Below are 6,847 nucleotides of genomic sequence, written 5' to 3' on the forward strand. Positions count from 1 at the left end.
CCCATCAAATAAAATAAAAAAACAAAAACCAGGAAACCAAAACCCAAACCAGAAAAATAGGCAACAGGCTCATGATGTCAAAATTCCAGCCTGGTGAGTAGGCTCACCCGTGGGCAGGGCAAGGGCCACCTGACTTTGCATCTCCAGCACTCACATAAGCAGCCTGGCATGCCACACAGCTCTACAACCCTAGTCCTGTGGGGAGTGGACAGGAGATCATGGGAAAATCCCAAGCTGTGGAATCAATGAGACTATGTGTAAATGAAATAAATGAATGAACAATTTAGGGGTACACCCAATGTTCTACTCTGGGCTCTGCAATACACCTCATCACATACACACGCACACACACACACACACACTCATCACCAGTGTCTCACTCCAATGGATCAACAGGGAGAAAGAAGTCTCTCACACTCGAAGTCTGAGTCCTTGTGCTCTCCTCCAACCAACCACTAAAGGACAAAAGTCAGCCTCAGCCAGGGGCTCATATAGGCACAGGCCTTGGATTCCTCACAATGGCACTGAGGTCATAGCCAGAAATGGTCCAATCACAACCAGGCACATCCCAGTGTCTAGTCTCACATTTTGACTCTAAAAACTAGGTGAGTTACTTTTCTCAACCATGTGAGCAACTGTCTGCCTCAAGCATGCAATGATAACAGCCCTTAGGAAGAAATTCAAATCCCATCAGTAGCCATGAGGCCTGTGAGGTCTGGCCTGTCCACATCTCCAGGTGCTCAAATTTCAGTGTCCTGGTGACTTTAGTCTCAGCCACAGCCTTGCCAGACAACCCCTCACACAGCGAGGTACACAAACCAGCTCCCAGGAACCTGCCATCCCCTCTGTGGGGACGTGTCCCTGGCTGCTAGTTGCCCCACTTCCCTTTAGGCTTTGACCTTTAGAGATGGGAGATGAGAAGGGGGACTGCCGGCCAGGGGCGAAATCTGACCATCAGGCTGTGGGTGAGAGAAGGCTTGTGTTTATCATGCCTGCATGGAGAGCTTTTAGTTTTAACTGTTATTTTATAAAATGTTAACCCCCAGATCCCTTCATCTCCCCTCTACATGCCTGTAGATGAATATGAACAAAATACAGTATAGGCCTCTATGGAATTATCATTATAAAATTCCTTACTCTATACAGTTAATGTATACTAATAAAAGTTTTAAAACTAGGAAAGGGGGCTGGAGGATGGCTGAACAGACAAGAAGCTTGCCTGCCAAGGCTAAAGATCCACATTCAATTTCCCAATACCCACGTACCCAGATATATAAGGTGGCACATGTGTCTGAAGTATGTTTGCAGTGATTCGAGGCCATGTTTCCACCTTCTCTATTTTTCTCTCTCTCTCTGCCTTCCTCACTCAAATACATAAAAAATTAAATTAAAAATATTAAAACCTAGAAAAATACACCAAAATAAAATATGACAAAGGAAAGTTTCCAAACTAACATAGATGGTAACAAAAAGTGGGGCTGGAGAGATTCCTCTGAAGTGAAGGTGCTTGCCTGCGAAGCCAAAGGAGCCACGTTTGACTCTCCAGATCCCATGAGACACAGGCGCATAAGGTGAGTCAAGCACAAGGGCACACATGCCCACTAGGTGGCGTAAGCATGTGGATTTTGACTGCAGTGGCTGAGGCCCTGATATGCCAATTCTCTCTCTCTCTCAATCTCTCTGTCTCACTCCCTCTCTACAAATAATAAATAAGGAATGAGAAAAAAAAGAAAAAATAAGAAAGTAACCAAAAATCAAAGTAAAAATTCAGAAAAGGGGAATGAATAAATATTAACAAAATAAAACAAAAACACCCAAAATGCAATAACAAAACCCACAACCCAGCAATCAAACTCACAAGTTTCAATTCCAAATATTCACCAAGTGGAAGTCTCTCCAAAATCCGAGTCCTTATGCCTTCCAACTTTCTCTGCAACATAAGGAAAAAAAATCAGCCCAGACCGTGGTTCATGTCATCATGTGACGTTCACGCCTCACAGTGGGACCTGGTGAGGTGAGAGCAGTCCACAGGCAGTCAGAGCTGACCACCACCCCTGGCTTCTCTCTTACCCAAGGACTCTGCTCACCTCTGTGGCAGAATGCCTAAGAGGAGGGAACCTAAGGGAGGAAGGACCGATGTTGGTTCATGCTTTGAGGGAACAGAAAATGCATGAGCAGCGTAGCAGCCTGCCTCTCAGTGCTGGGATTTAAATTGTGCACCACCATGCCCGGCTTGATGAATTTTAATTTGTATAATTAATGTATACTAAGAAAAGTATTTAAATAAAGAGCATTTAAATTCCAAAAAATTTAAAAGTGACAAAGAAAATTGAAAAGAAGAATAAAGAAATGGGAAATAATAACAGGAAACAAATAAAACCCCAATCTATAAATAAATAGCCATGAAAGGCAAAGTTGTATGCACTGGTTCACAACGTTAATCCCAGCCCTCAGGAGACTGAGGCAGGTTGCTGTGAGTTCAAGGCCAGCCTTGGCTACAGAGTGAGTTGCACATCAGCCTGGGCTTAACTAACACGTGTGTAAAAGAGAAACCCACCAAATAAAACAAGGAAACCAAAACGGCAATCAGAACACTGGACAACAAACTCATGATGTCAAAAATCTGGGCTGGTGAGCAGGCTCACCTGTGGGCAAGGGAGGGGTCTCCTGACTTTGGATCTCTAGCACTCACATAAGCAGCCTGGCATGCCACACAGCTCTACAACCCTAGTCCTGTGAGGAGTGGACAGGAGATCATGGGGAAAACCCAAGCTGTGGAATCAATGACAGTCTATGTGTCAAGGAAATAAATGAACAAGTTAGGGGGACACCTGATGTTCTACTCGGGATCTGCATAATACACCACACACACACACACACACACACACACACACACACACACACACATACACACTCATCACCAATGTCTCACTCCGATGGATCACCAGGGAGAAAGAAGTCTCTCACCTCTCGAAGTCTGAGTCCTGCGCTCTCCTCCAACCAACCACTAAAGGACAAAAGTCAGCCTCAGCCAGGGGCTCATATAGGCACAGGCCTTGGATTCCTCACAATGGCACTGAGGTCATAGCCAGAAATGGTCCAATCACAACCAGGCACATCCCAGTGTCTGGTCTCACATTTTGACTCTAAGAACTAGGTTAGTTACTTTTCTCAACCATGTGGGCAACTGTCTGCTTCAAGCACATAATGATAAAAGCCCTTAGGAAGAAAAAATCTAATCCCATCAGTAGCCATGAGGCCTGTGCAGTCTGGCCTGTCCACATCTCCAGGTGCTCAAATTTCAGTGTCCTGGTGCCTTCAGTCTCAGCCACAGCCTTGCCAGACTACCCCTCACACAGCGAGGTACACAAACCAGCTCCCAGAAAACTGCCACCCCCTCTGTGGGGACATGTCCCTGGCTGCTCGTTTTCCCACTTCCCTTTATTCTCGACCCTTAGTGATGGGAGGAGTGGAAGGCGACTGCAGGCCAGGGGAGACATCTGACCATGAGTCTATGGTGAGAGAAGGCTTGTGTTTTTCATGGCTACACGGAGAGCTTCTAGTTTTAACTGTTCCTTTATAAAAGGTTAACCTCCACATCCCTTCATCCCACCTCTGCACTCCTGCTCTTCTCCCCATCAGGCCTCCTCCAGGGGTTCTTGGTGGTCACTGTGGGGTCACGATGGTGTCTACGTGGGGTCCTGAGCCTCAGGGTATTTCTACTCCCTTTGGCCTCTTATAATCCATCCACCCCTCTTCTGCAATGTTCCCTGAGCCATAGTGGGCCTTTTAGCAGTCTGATTTAATGTTGAGTTTTCTGTGGCTTGTGGGTTTCTGCTTTGATGGTTTTGTTTTCTTCTTCTTTATTAAGAATTATTGACAACTTCCCTTATTATAGACAACAAGCCATGATAGTTCACCGCCCCCCTCCACTTTCCCCTTCACAACTCCATTCTCCACCATATCCGTCCCCCTCTCAATTAGTCTTGCTTTTATTTTGATGTCATCATCTTCTCCTCCTATTATGATGGTCTTGTGGAGGTAGTTCCGGACAGTGCGAGGTCATGGATATCCCGGATATCTTTTGTCTGGAACATTGTAAGGAGTCCTGTCCTTCTTTGGCTCTTACAGTCTTTCTACTGCTTCTTCTGAGATGGACGCCGAACCTTGGAAGACATGATAAGGATGTTTCAGTGATGAACACTCCTCGGTCCCTTCTCAACACTATGTGCCTCTTGAGTCAGCCTAGAGGTCACCACCATCTGAACAGAGACGCTTCTCTATCCAAAAGTGAGAGTAGCATTGATATCTGGGTATGAACATTAAGAGAAGTGCTTACCAGGTAGTTTGGTGAGCATAATATATGCATTTAGCCAGATACCAGCAGGTGTTACACCTCTAGGGCTCATGACTTCCACAGTCATAGGTTTTTAGTATCAAGCATGTATTCCCTCCCATGGAGTAGGCCTCCAGTTCAACTAGTGAGTGTATGGTTTCCTCAACAACAGACATGCCACTATTGCACCCATTGGTTCATTTGGTCTGGCTGGCCAAACTTAAGGCTTGCAGTGTCCACTGTCGTTTATCTCCACTGATGAATTCTCTCTCTCCCATGGAGCTACATGCAGTGTAGCTTTTTCCAACTTTCTGTCTGCTGGTCATAGGGAGGAGCTGTTCAGCTCAGTGCCAGCAAGATTTCTCAGTGGCTTTGCAGCTCAAGCACATGGAGTCTGCAACAATATTTGATGGGTTGTGATGGGCCATGTTGTCTGTTTCCATCTCCCTGGTGCTGGTTGTCGAGCCAGACACGAGAGCCACATTTGTTTCCTCTGCAGGGTCTCCAGGGCCCCCAGTGGTGTGTTAGATGTGGGATGTCTTGTGGTGGGCAGTCAGCTATCTTTTCTTGTTCTGTTGGTGGATCTTGTATCTCCTCAGAATTCTCTGCCATCTGTAATATAGACCAGATTTCCTGCACAAGCGTGAGAGCAGCTGGTGTTAAAGGGAACATGCACGGTTATTTCAGAGCCTTGTTGGTGTTGTGTTCACTCTTGTTATCAGGGAGCCGTGGTAGCGTTACTCTCAAGTCTCTTTACTCTGGAGCTGCTCTTGAACTCACAGTGCTCCTCCTGCCTCTGCCTCCAGAGTGCTGGAATTGAAGGCTGTGCCACCATGCCCAGCCACTTATAATTCTCAAGTGAATGAATGCATTCTATCAGTAATGATTTGAGTACAGAATAGAATAAAACCTCCAGTACGTACCAATAACAATTGTTTGAAGAGAGGGAAGGGTTAGTAGCATGAGGGAAGAGAGAATGAGTGGGCATGCGAGGGCCTCTAAGCGCTGCAGGCACGTTCAAGGTGCATCTTTGGGCATTGGCAGTGAGTGCAGGGCCTGCCATGGCAATTTAAACAAAAAGAAAAAGTAAATGTACCAAGACCTCAGGCTAGAGTTTCTTTTCAAAGCCCTAATACCAAAGAAGTTGCTAATGAGAAAACCCCAAGCAAAAAGAAGGGACGTGAGTTCTAACATGACATTTTATATCTAGGGCCCATATAAAAGCCTTAAAAACATGAGAAATCATGAGAAATGTTTAGGCACAGAAAGAAATGTTGGTAGTTGTAAGTTTTGGAGTCAACAGTCTAGATATAAATTCAACCTTCATGTTAAATCAAAGTCCATCACACAAAGATGGTCACTCTGCAATTTAAAAAGAAAAATTAAAAAAAAAAAAAAGAGGTTCTGGAGTTGCTTTCCTCAGTGGTGAGCGGATATGTGCGGTTTTTGTGACAGGTTCTGCCATGGAGTACCACGGCCAGGGCCAGAAGGTGCAGAAGGTGATGGTGCAGCCCATCAACTTGATCTTCAGATACTTGCAAAATATATTTAAAAGCTGAATATCTGAGCTCGAGGCATGCATAGAATTGTCTTGCAAGCACTCAATTATTAATTTCACAGTATTAGCTGTGGACGTTATCGTGGCATTTGAGTCTTACTACTTTTGTTGGTGTTGATAATAGAACACTGGAGATTACACCGAAACATTGCAATATAAAAGCCAGTCACTTTAAGCCAGGTCAGAAGATGTGTTTGGTTGATTTGGGGAATTTGAAGAAAAACTACTACAAAGCAAGGAGATCTCAGATTCAGGTGTGGCTCTATGAGCAAGGGAATATGCAGATAGAGGGTTGTATTATTGGTTTTGATGAGTATACGAACCTCGTGTTAGATGATGCAGAAGAAATTCATTCTAAAACAAAGTCATGAAACAACTGGGTCGGATCATGTCGAAAGGAGATAATATTACCCTGCTACAAAGTGTTTCCAAGTAGAAATGAGAAGTGAGAAAATGAGAACACAAGATTGTTTTGGGGTGTCTTCTATTGATAGTGTAATTCTGAAACATTTGTTCATAGTGTTTTGATGGCCCTTATGTTGTTACTGTGTGACAATAAATGTGAGTTTGTTTTATTAAAAATTTTAAAAAAATACCTGGGACAAGAAGTATTCTAGACTTCACAGTGGTTTTCTTTTTTGTTTTGTTTTGTTTTTGTTTTCCAAGGTAGAGTCTCACTCTAGCTCAGGCTGACCTGGAATTCACTGTGTAGTCTCAGGGTGGCCTGGAACTCTTGGTGATCCTCCCACCTCTGCCTCCCGAGTGCTGGGATTAAAGGCATGTGTCTCCACGCCTGGCTAGACTTCACAGTGATTGATTGATTGATTTTTCAAGGTAGGTTCTTTCTCTAGACCAGGCTACCTGGAACTCACAGCAATCCTCCTACCTCAGTTGGGGATTAAAGACATGCACCACCATGCCTAAACCAATAGCTTTAGTCTGTTTAGCTTGTT

General features: G+C 44.6%; 1 pseudogene; it reads left to right on the top strand.

Annotated features, from left to right (window-relative positions):
• The first annotated feature begins 5,799 nt into the window (after positions 1-5,799).
• LOC123455619 lies at positions 5,800-6,346 on the top strand (annotated as a pseudogene).
• The last annotated feature ends 501 nt before the right edge of the window (positions 6,347-6,847 follow it).

This window comes from Jaculus jaculus, chromosome 17 (assembly GCF_020740685.1).
Source record: "Jaculus jaculus isolate mJacJac1 chromosome 17, mJacJac1.mat.Y.cur, whole genome shotgun sequence".
Classification (NCBI taxonomy): Eukaryota; Metazoa; Chordata; class Mammalia; order Rodentia; family Dipodidae; genus Jaculus; species Jaculus jaculus.